Source organism: Aptenodytes patagonicus, chromosome 4 (genome assembly GCF_965638725.1).
Source record: "Aptenodytes patagonicus chromosome 4, bAptPat1.pri.cur, whole genome shotgun sequence".
NCBI classification, from domain to species: Eukaryota; Metazoa; Chordata; class Aves; order Sphenisciformes; family Spheniscidae; genus Aptenodytes; species Aptenodytes patagonicus.
This window is the reverse complement of record NC_134952.1, coordinates 61,656,661-61,668,841: the sequence shown is the minus strand read 5'-3', so window position 1 is coordinate 61,668,841 and position 12,181 is coordinate 61,656,661. Positions and strand designations below refer to the sequence as shown.

The 12,181-nt window shown below is 39.7% G+C and overlaps 1 protein-coding gene across 3 annotated transcripts in view; it reads right to left on the bottom strand.

The window, feature by feature from the left end:
* CSGALNACT1 (chondroitin sulfate N-acetylgalactosaminyltransferase 1) overlaps positions 1–11,359 on the bottom strand; it is a 47,147-nt gene extending 35,788 nt beyond the window's left edge. For 2 of the 3 annotated variants that reach the window (XM_076336929.1, XM_076336927.1), the window contains exons 1-2: positions 10,697–10,781; positions 10,146–10,299 (exon numbers count right to left, since the gene is read on the bottom strand). The gene's annotated coding sequence lies outside the window, so the exon portion shown is untranslated. Of the gene's footprint in view, positions 1–10,145; positions 10,300–10,696; positions 10,782–11,327 lie in introns of those variants that run through there. The other variant, XM_076336928.1, reaches the window with a different exon arrangement.
* Between the last annotated feature and the right edge of the window lie 822 nt (positions 11,360–12,181).

Genomic DNA, 12,181 nt, shown 5'->3' with positions numbered 1-12,181 from the left:
TATGCTATAGGACAGAGCACCAGCCTATGCAAGCAAAGTCTCCTTCCTGGAGGCAATATGATCCTGTGCAAGTCATTTTCACTGTCTGCTTCTTGATATTTCCAACTGTAGCAAAGACAATAATGATGATGCACACTGTAATTATGCATTTAGATAAGATGGTGAAAGAAATCAGAAGTGGATATGTACTTAAGATGAAATCACTCTCTGTGGCTTCTTCTCTTCACTGACTGTTATGGAAACCCAGTCAAGGAACTTTAACTAAGCAGTGAACTTAAAAGACATCTGGAACTTGACAATCCAAATCCAACCCTAGCAGTGTAAGAGTTAGCATCACTATTAATATGCTGAATACTACTTCTCCAAAAATCTCAATGTGAAATATCAGAGTCCTCCAGAAGGTGGGGGGTTTTCCCTCCCCACTGGGTACGTTATCATAGGCATTAATAGGAAAAAGCCTATTTACTTCAAATACGAAGGAGGGAAAAAAAGTGCCAAGACTGGAGTTGCCCATGACAGTTGCAGCAAGAAAACAAGTAACTGAAGAGGCCTATACCAACATGAAAGGTTTTAACATGCCACTGTAAAGGTTAAAATGTCATTTAGGTAGATTTCTTCAAGAATCAGATAGTTTTATCACAAATCATAGAATCATAGAATAGTTTGGGTTGAAAGGGACCTCTAAAGGCCATCTAGTCCAACCCCCCTGCTGTGAGCAGGGACATCTTCAACTACATCAGGTTGCTCAGAGCCCCGTCCAACCTGACCTTGAATGTTTCCAGGGATGGGACATCCATCACCTCTCTGGGCAACCTGTGCCAGTGTTTCACCACCCTCAGCATAAAAAATTTCTTCCTTAGATCTAGTCTAAATCTACCCCCCTTTAGTTTAAAGCCATTCCCCCTTGTCCTGTCGCAACAGGCCTTGCTAAAAAGTTTGCCGCCATCTTTTTTATAAGCCCCCTTTAAGTACTGATAGGCCACAATAAGGTCTCCCCGAAGCCTTCTCTTCTCTAGGCTGAACAACCCCAACTCTCTCAGCCTTTCTTCATAGGAGAGGTGTTCCATCCCCCGATCATTTTCGTGGCCCTCTTCTGGACCCACTCCAACAGGTCCGTGTCTTTCTTATGCTGAGGGCTCCAGAGCTGGATGCGGTACTCCAGGTGGGGTCTCACCACAGCAGAGGGGCAGAATCCCCTCCCTCCACCTGCTGGCCACGCTTCTTTTGGTGCAGCCCAGGGTACGATTGGCCTTCCTGGGTTGCATCAAAAGAAGTGTGGCCAGCAGGTCGAGGGAGGTGATCACCTTAATGGTGGTACATACTCAGCTGAGACGAACTGTGGACACAATTTGGTTCTAATTCTTTGAATTCACGGATTTTTTTTTTTTTTTAAAGACAAAATAAAGGTGAAAACAAAACTCTTAGAAGAAGCAGCAGGAAAGTCTTACTGTGGAGGACAGTTTTGCAGTGGCACTCCCAGCAGGCGATGCTCAGCTGACCGAGTGCGATTCCACCAGCATGAAATCATGCCCACCAGCTCACAATCTGGCCCAGAGACTCCAAAGAAAAAATGCAGTTGTCACCTCAAGCGGATGTTCACCTAAATAATAGTGCTCAGCAGCAAGAAATCAGCACAATATAAGATATTTATCACACCAGAACTCTGATCTGTCTCACTGCCACTTTCTCTCTTTCCTTGGTAACTCTGGAAAAGAGCTTACCCTTCCCTTGGACTCCCCTCGATAGCAAGGGACATCCAGTTAGTTCTTCCCAGTGGAAGGAAATTCTCATGGACCTAAGGTTCCCCGTAACAGCAAAGGCTCACCTATTCTCTCTGGCTGTCTGGAGAAGAGCACATCAGTCAACCAAGATGAAGATTATAATGGATGCAAGGACTCCCTGAAGACTTTCCCCTCACAGCCAATTCTCTCCCTTGCTGTTTTATGGAATTTGAAGTATTTCTGTGGGAATGTACTAATATCAAACTTCCATTAAAGATTTTTTAACTCTAGGATGGAACTCCGCAGGGAAACTAAAGAAATAGACTTAATCTGCCCTGTGAGTACCAGCACTTCTGTAGAACAAATACGGCAGTGATTAAGGATCTCGCAGGACCCAATAGCTTTGAAACTCAATCTCATACAATATAAATACAGTCCCATGACTCATCCATCCCCTTTGCTACACCTCCTCTAACTGATTACATTTGAATCATGCATATTAGAAAAAACATCAAGACAGTACCGTTAGCTGCACTACTAGTTGCAGTAGCACAAAATGGCATGAAATGCCTAAGCCTTTTTAATAATGATGCTGTTCTTCGCTGCAGATCACCTGGCATGCACAGCTTGGCACTCTGAAAAAATAATGCAGTCACTCCCTGATTAAATTACTCCTGGAGTGGAAAAGACATTGAGCAGCCCGCCTGTTTTGATTGGCTGTGTAGTGACTGAGCTCAATGAATATGGAACTAATTGGAAATCCTAGACCAATATAGAGGAGGAGGAATATGTGACCCACATAAAAGGCATGCTGGAGTTGCCTGAAAGTAAAATCATAGTGTTATATCAAACAAGCGAAAAATCCTTGGTATCAGGGATAGGGGTTAAAAAACAAATAAAGATGACTTCAGTAAAATGCCAGAGGGTTCCAACAGAGATGTAAAGCCTTTTCAAAAGCTCTTTACAGGCTGCCATCCTAGGAAAGAGATGAAACTGAGAATTTGTTAAATCCTAATTCCTAACTCTAATCTAGACCTTTGTGTCTCTTTTGCTGTTGAGGTTTAATAGGTTTACAAGATTAATAAGCAGTTGTCAGCCAAGTTTCCTTGACTTGGACTCTGAAGCTATGACCTTTTTAGTAGTTCATAGCCAAAAAGATTCTAATTGGAATATAAGAAATGGACAACTACCTTAGAAAAAACAAAAAACTTTACCACCACATGAGCCTGTTTTCACCAACTCAAGCAAATAAACTGCAGAGAAGGTAAGAAAATTACAGCCCTGCACTAACTGGAAAAAATCTGTAACATACCTCCCTTAAATCTCTAAAAAAAGCCTACATTTTCCATGGACATGGCTCACTTGCCCACCCGTGCTAACCAAGAATAACTAGCACCCCAGTGTAAGAGGTGCTTCTGGTGAAACAGAAGTAGTCTGCTTCCCACATACTCCCTGCAGCTGGAGTACAAGGCACGTTCAGGCATCCCGTATAGCTCTGGCCCTCCTGGCATGTATACCACTCCCTGGAATTGCTGGCAAAAAAGGGATGTTACAGAAACCTTCTTCAGCTTCTTCTACCTGGCTGTCACAGCAAAAGGCAGATCCAGAATCAAGGGAGAAAAAGGACGTTTAAACCACATTTGGACAAATGCAAACATACATGCATGCGCAGTTCTAAACTCTTTTTGGCCACATCTACAAATTAGATTACTGACTCATTACAATACTTTTAAGAGGTTCTGAGATGTGCTCTCAAAACACACTTTTGCATGTACCTTACATTTGCAATGATCTAGTTTCTTAGTATAGTTAGTTCCTAAGGATTTTAGAGTGAAGCTTTATTTTCCCTTCTGTAATGCTAAGAAATTTTCCTTTCATTCCTTTAACATTACGTAAGTGCTTTTCATTTCCTGAACAATTCTCAGAGAAAGCTAGGATATTTGTGGAATAGTTTATTAATTCATTCATAAATATATATACTTGGTTCAATTAAGCATAAGGAAACTTCACCACTGACTTTTATCTCATAGGATCACTTTACACTATCCTGCAAATCGGAAGGCAAGCAACGTGTTTTTTGGGCTATTTTCTATCCATGTGGCTCAAACAAATCTCTACATCAGTTTCTAAGCTAGTAACCACCACTTCCATAATAAGTGCATCAATCTAAAATATTTCTGTTTCAATTTGCTAGGATTTGAGTCAATATTCTGATGTGTTATATATTCCCATCAGATAATTTTTTTACTTAATAGCAGTCTGATGAGAAAAAAACAGTGCAGGTAACCTGATTCACAATACACACTACTGTATATTTTGCTAATAGCTTTTTACAAGCTTTCCAAAAGTTGATTTAAAATCTCTTCCCTGAAATCAAGAGGCTTCACCTTCTCACAAATAAAATAATAAAAAGTTTCCTGTAAAAAGGGTGTTTCAAAACTGTTACCTCTATTTTCAGACTATTCTAACTGAAGAGGAATGGTTTTCTTTAATACTGGCTCCACATTAAAAGTGCATATAGGAAAGACTGTTTGATATGCCAGAGTAAAGCTCCTCCTTTCCAAATCAACACAACTCTTAAAGTTTCCCACTGTGAAGGATGTCAGTACCTATGTGATCATCCTAAATTTAATGAAAACATCAGTTGTAGGATACATGAAGGCAAAGAACCCAAATACAGACATACTCTGGACTGGACAAGTTGAAATCTAACAGCCCTATCAGGGGTTGGGTGACTGGTTACAAAAGGTAAAAAATAAAAATGCACACAATGCATCCTTCATAACTGGAAGCCCCTTTGTTCCAACACTGAGTGATTACCATTGATCCCTGGCACATGCAACTCTACCTAATTCTATTATGATCACCATAGCCAGCACTTTCACAGCTATCTTCTCTGAAGTAAATTCATAGGGAAAAATGCTGAAAAAACCTCTTAAATTACATAAAGACTAAAAACCCATTTTTAAGACTGAAATGTTCTGCCTTGTAAGCCCTCCCAGATGTAGGTGAAGTACCACCTTGGTAGCAGAAATGGCAGTACAGGTGACATAATGTCTCCTTACCTTTCACCATTCACATCCCAGCAAAAGATGCAAGTGAAACACAAACCAGTGACCACCAACACTGGTCTGACTAACACGTGAAAGTCACTGAAGCCATCTGCTTTAGTGCATGTGCCTGGGAGCCCTTTGGGTATTCAGTCACTTCTGTGGTTTGAATATTTTATCCTGTAATTCTTTATCAACCCAACTTTCAAAAGCAGTGATCACTTAGTAAACTGTGTCCAAACCAGGTGGATTTACAGATGGCTCAACTGTTTTGAAAATTAAGTGATTCTAATTTCTAAATATGGCTATACAATAGAATGTAATCTAGTAGGCAGAGATCTGAGCTGAAATGCAGGAGACTTAAGTCCTGCTTCTGGTTCTGCCACTGGCAAGGCTCTGGGTGAGTCTTTTCATCAGACACAAAACAGGAACAATAAGAGAATTCCTTCAAAATCTGAGCAACATTACAGACAGATGATTAATAGGGATATCTGGCTGTACGCTTTTGGCTTTGAAAATCTTGATCCAGTTTCTCATCCTGGAGAGGAAGAGAGGATTATTCAATTTGAGAACTGACAACTATTTATAGCCTTAGCTATAAAAAAAAAAGTTTTGCAGAAATAGCAAGCCAGAAAACTACTGCTGCCTCAACCCTCTCCAGTAGAAACAATTCCCAGGGGTATCTGCACACTGTTCCAAGGTTGCTGGAGTGCATATTGTTCTGTGTCTTCTTGCCTGTAAATTGCAGTAACATTGCAGTAAATTCAGTCACACAATGGAGAGGAAAAAGGAAAAAAGTACTTTTTTCCCCAGGATTTCATTTCAGTAGAGTTTCTATCACTGTTCTGTTATTCTTTTCTTTCCAAATAGGAGGATGATGCCCATGTCCAAGTGACTGGTTTATGTTTCTCTGTTATCAAGGCAATGCAACATGAAGACAATGGCTATTCTTGTAAATGGAGGGGTAGCCCACTTCATCACAGACACAGACTTGGAAATGAAAGTTTTCACCTCTTCTATTTGCTATTGAAGATGAAAATTTCCCGCAAAGTTTTTCTATTGTTTCCCCCCGTCATCTTTGCTAGATTTTGCCCAATCTAGCTCACAGACATCACTAGCAAAAATGAACTTACTTGGATGCTTGTGTTACTTCATGCAATCCAGTTATCCCTACTACGCTCATATCGCCTCTGCAACCCCCCCTTCTCTTGAGCTGGGAGCAGGCCACCAATTAAACTGGCAGAATGGCTACATGGCTTAAATGGGACAGCAGAACTGCAACTTCATAGGGTTTAGGGCTGACTGAAGATCTCAACAATGTTTAATGCTAATGTACTCTTAAGAACATTCCCATTGGCTTTAATGGTGCTTGGCATGGAACACAGTTAGCATATTACAATTCAGCCTAAAAACCATAAACCTCTTGATGATGAACCAGAAAACAGAATCCAGAACTGTAACTATTCTAAAACTGAGGAGCTAAGCTTGTGCCTTTGAAAAAAAAAAAGCTATTGCTTCAGTATAAGGAAAAGTGCAGAAAAGTACAACCTTTTACAGAACTGAATATTACATTTCTTCCATAGGTTCTAGTAAAGGCAAGAAGCTATATGGTCTGGGTTGCCTTTGACAGTCTACAGAGGAGATGTAAATAATCCACAGTCCTCTCTGTCAGCCCATGTAGTTAAATGTAGTTAGAAGTGGTTGCACTGCTGACCCTTCAAAGCATGGACTCAAAATTAGTACTTGTGAGAGAAAAGCAAAAGAAACCTGCAAAGTCTCTACAGCCTCATCACTGATTTCTATGATCCCTTCCAGTCACTAGAAACTTAACAATAGGCATCCATACAAAGAACATCACAATCAAGAATTCCAAACACAGTTCCTGGAAGACCAGGCTGCCGTGTCTGTGTCTCCTAACAAAGATGTGAAACAAGAAGACAGGCTTTCTGTACCCCTGAGCAGTTACTACCTATAGCTGTAGCCTAAATGAGTAGTTAATGAACCGAAACAAGTGGAAACCTGCTATTAAGGCCCTAACTTTTGATGTTTTGCTGCAGCTGAGGTAGAACACAAGGAATAAAGTTCTTTCAGCTTGATCAACAGGCTCATGGCATTTCCTGAAGCAGATGCCGACAACTACCATTGAGCTGGTCAAGCTCCCTGGAGATGTAGGAGACATTCAGTGTGTGGTATTTTTATCCAAGTCTTTATTCTTGAGCCTAAATGCAATCAAGTTGCAATGAAAGGGTCCCACTCAATTGCATGAATAAGCAAAACCACTGCGGTTCACTCAAGCCCTCCAGCAGCATGGCATTCTGCCAAAGGCCTCTCTTCAGACCAAGACATGACTTCAGACATGACTCCTTATTAGTAATACTATAACAGTGCTGAGAGGCCCTCACAGAGACTGCAGTCGCACACTCAGTCTAAAACACACATGATGAGATAATCTGGGTGAAATATTTGCACCCTGAAGAGTTAAAAGAAAAGCAATTTGCCAAGTGCATTACAGATCTATTTCTCTCTAGCCCTTGGTCCTTAAATTCTTCAGTTTATGCCCCCCAAGTCTTCTATCCCACCACCTACTTCAGTGGGCCCATCCTTACACAGTAACACACAGCTCTGTGCTATCTTCTGACAACCAACCTTCTGTCTCAGTGTCAGGAAAAAGACAGTCAGAGCTCTGCACAACAATGAATAAGTTAATATACTCATTGGTAGAGAATACAGCTCACCATGAAGAGATTTTTTTCTGAAAACTAAGTCCCAAAGGGAGGTGAAGAGATTTACTCCCTTTTTGACTAACCAGTCAAGTATAAGGTAATGCATACACTAATAAAGATATCTTTCAATCTCTAATAATGAAATAATTAAGAACAATGATGACACCCCATCTCGATAGACACAAACGAAATAGGTTTGGGGATGAATGACTAACACTGCATTGTCTGAAAAACTTCATAGAAAAGACTGAATAAGAAATAAGAGGTTCCTCAAGAATCAGAAAATGGCCTGAGGTATGCTCCCAAAGACATAGTGTGTTGGAGCTTTCTCTCATCAGAGGGGTGACTGATGGAGGCTCGTGAACAGGCTTTTTCCAATAGATGTGACCTGAAAGGTAAGCTATGTGCAAACGAGAAAATCTTGTCAGAAGAGGATCAAATCAGTAGGATGGGGTAAGAACCTTTCTAATATAAGCTAGGTATAAATAGATTAAGCATTTTTGCCTTTTATTTTTTGACTGTATCTTGCATGAGTGTTTCTAAGTGTGTCGCCTATTTCAACTGTTACAAATAAAAGTTCTTACTGCATTTCCTCTTAATCTGGCTTGAGTTGTGTGTGATTTAGACTAACTAGACTACAGCTAGTGTTTCCTTACTAAGGGCATGGCAATCTATAGACCAGGTCACTAGGGTAATAAAACAAGCACCCAGTTAACCCGACACTGTTCAGGGCATGCAAGGAGAAATACAGCAAGCCAGAGGCTCTGCTACATTGGCTAGGTAGAAAGCTGGCACCACAAACATCAGGAGAAACAAATACCTTCCAGTAACAGTTAGTAAGCAAGAAGGTTGGAATCCTGTAAGATATTGCAGCATATGCTTCAACTCCAAAGATCCCAAAGAACACACCAAAGCACCCACATCATTTATCCTCCTTCCCTATTCATGCTTTCTGGCAAAGTCATGTCAGTAGAAATGTCAACACATCATGGTGTGTTACTCATGAGATTCCTTTTGAGAAGCAGGACTGACTACCTCACAAACTAGAGATCAGAAGGAAAGGAATGCAGCCCAATAGACCCTCTGCCAGTGATGGTGGATCAGAGACGGTATCTAATTTGTTGAGAAAAGGGTTCAGAAAACATGTTATATAAAGACCACATTAGTTTATTATACTGCTTAATTTTAAGGTTTTTAAGGCACATTCAACTTGATAACTTCAACAGTAGGGAATAAGCTTTTTTTTTTTTGACAGTAGAAAACAGGTTGCAGACATAAGTTATGTATTTATTTGCACTGTGACAGGATATGGATTTCTAACTCCCAAAAATAGATGACAGAAAACACTAAGAAGATTTGGTGTGATATTGATTAAAGAAAGTTAAGCCTCAATGGGTTTTAAAACCACCTTTGAATGAATAAATTCATTTGAGTATTATAAATTCTTATAGCAGTAAATATTTAATAGTAAGTAGTAGTAAATAGTAGTAGTAGTAAATAGTAAATACAGTAGTTCACTGTAGCTTTGTAACTCTACCCTGTATCATTCCCTACCCCATCCCAAGTGAAAAGCCTCTCGACAAACTGCTAAAAGACAGATCTCTTGAATGGAGCCAACACTATTTGGAATTCAAACAGCAAACTGTTTCAGAGATGTGAGGAGCCAAACAAGATAGATTTAGAACATTTTTATAAATTAAAAATGTTTCTGGACATGCAGTACAGCATGTCTGCCTTAAAACATGCTTCCCTTTGTAAGAGATGTCACAAAAGATTCAGATGGATTGATTCAAATAACAATAAAATTATAGAAAGTGTGTGTCAAAATCTTGAATTATAAACACTGTAACCTTGCTACAGAAAAGGGTAAAAGAAAAATTAATCTCCCTTGAATGATAAGTTCTTAAATTGCTTGAAAAGAAACATAAACAAGAAGTAGTATTTTCTAATTCCCCAGGTGCTAATCATAACTCACCAACAGTGGTATCCCATACAAATTCCATTTTCAATGCAGTTGCATATGGCCAATGTTGCAGTGACACCTTTCAGCTGTACTGATCCTCATAAATAATGATTCAACCTTTCAAAGCTATATACTTCCCATAACAGGCAACATTAAGTGGAGAAGGAAATAAACAGTCTCTCATGAATCATTTTTCTATTTTATTTTGGAGTGCTGTTAAGAATACACCAAAAATGCACCGTATATGTTTGAAAACAATTGTACTCAAGTTAAACATTACCATAAAAGTCATCATCTTACAAGGAAAGTGATTCACAGTGGAAACAATTTGTAACTCAGTTTTACAAAGTTTGCATAAGAATTGCCTACCCAGGGCAAGAAATCCACTCATTCACACACTTAATGTGATAATAATAGAGGAGAAAACCAAAGCAATTACAAAAATGATCATTGATCTAGGGTACACAAGCTAACAGAAACATGCAGATATGTAGTAGATATTGTTGAAATAAAAATACAGGATTTTAAGTGTCACATAGACAAGGAACAGCTTTGTGCCAAATATATTCACATTTTATCAACAAGAAAAACAAATAGCAGCAGGATAATCTTAATAACTATAAATGAAAGAAATACTGCATCTACTTCATATTCTAATTTCAGAGATAGGAAAAGAAGATTGCCTTACCTCAAATACAGCTTGAAGAGAGACATTAACAATAAGTCTACATCCTTTTTTAGTTCCCTTGATAGCAATCTAAGAAGAAATACCAAATAGCAAATAACTATCTTCCCTGCAGACAGCATGTGCCCAGGAGTAACGTGCTTCCCAGTAAAGTGTGCTGAAAAGAAGTAAAAAAAAAAAACAACCTATAATTCAAAAAGACAATCCTTGCAAAATAAAAAGGCAAAACTTTATACTTGAAATTCACAGTAAGGTTTATTGCATTTTGAGGGAGTAGAGACATTCAGGAATTAAATAATATAGACATAACTGTGATGTCACCTCAATTCTCAATAAAATATTAATTCAGTACATTTGTCTACAAAAGAAAGATGGTAAATTCATTTGTGCAGAACTCAGTCACTGAAGACCTGAAAAGATTCCTATTCCAGTAGTAGGCACACATGGGCTCACATGATACAACCTTGTTAACTTGCTTTTTCCTCCCAAACTATAGCGCTTGCTAAAGCTACACTCAAATGTTAAATGCTTTGGTCAAGAGTTCATCCACTGACCTGCAATGAAAGCCTTGTGTTCAGCTCCAACATTTTCTAACAGCGAACAAGAAAAAAATGGTTTCACGGAATGAACTGTTAAAAAAGAAAATCCTCACATAAGCTTTCCCTGAGGGGGAAGAAATATCCACAGGCTTTAAATTGGCCAGGCGGATTTAAGAGGAAGCAAAAAAAAAAAAAAAAAAGCAGCTCTTTCTGTTGCGTCAAAGAGCCCACTGTGCAATAGGAACAGTGAACAGAGTTCTTAAACTGGCAAGCTTTTGCTGAAGACAGCTTTTCAATATGCTCTCAGCATCGTCTCCAGGGCTGGCTGGAGACAGTCCCACTCCTCTTATATGAGCTATGTTCCTTCAAGAGGCAATCGCTCTTAAGGACAGTTTCTATAAACATGCTGTTCAACTGGTTTTGCTGCACATGATGGGGGTAATTACACACATATACATACCTGCATTCATGTATCAGAACTGCATGCTCTTGGGGAAAATACAGGCATATTCAAACTAGCGATCATTACCTCGGCTTAAGAGCAGGATGCTATTGATGACTGACTGCCTGCCTGCTAAAACTCTGTTCTCTGCTTATATCATTCAGTATGCTGTTGGAAAGCAATTTTGAAAGGCACAGTACTTACAGAGGAAACCTCTAATGCAATTCCATCGGGACGTTGTAGTCCAAGCAGCGCTCACTGATTAAAGGAAATCAGTAGTCACATGCTACTGACTAGCTTTGTGTTTAGTGCAGAGAGCTTGGATAGCCACCAGAGACTGTAGCTACGAGGGATGTATTAACTGTCCCTCCCGGGAATGACCGCTACATGACTGAAGACATCTTCAGAGGCTGAAGCAGTGTATTTACTGTGAATAGAGCAAGGAAAATGAGCAACCTGGTTAAACGTGAATAAAGTCATATTCATCACCACATACAGGGAATTACTACACAGATCTCTGCAGCTGAGACCACCCTGCATCCCTTTTACACGCCATGGAGACCTAAGCAAAGGCATTCAGAGCACAGTTCAACCTACTCCAACCCGTATCTGGTCAGCTGAACTGCCTTCTGGGCTTCACCGCCTACAGAGGGAACCTACGATGGCTTTCTCAAAAGAAGGCTGCAGACACCAACATTTTTTGAGATGAGTGCCACTCCAAGTGACAAGGCAATGCACACCTGTGAGATGTGAGCAGAAAGAAGCTGCAAGGAAGAAGAATGGAATTGGTAAGAGACAGGAATGAAAAAGGGGAAATACAAACTGAAACACACTTTTCCATGTGACTGCAGGATCAAAAGCAGGGACAAACATATGCAGCTGGTTAATTTAGAATTTCTTTTCTATTTCTACATCTTTCAGAGTTGCCACAGAGACATTATGAGCCTGAATACATGGGAAGGCAGCAGGAGGAAAGGAAGTACATCCAGGAGATAAATTCTCCCTATCCATGTTCTTTCTCTACTAAGAAAACTTCTACTGGGAAAAATTATTTCTTT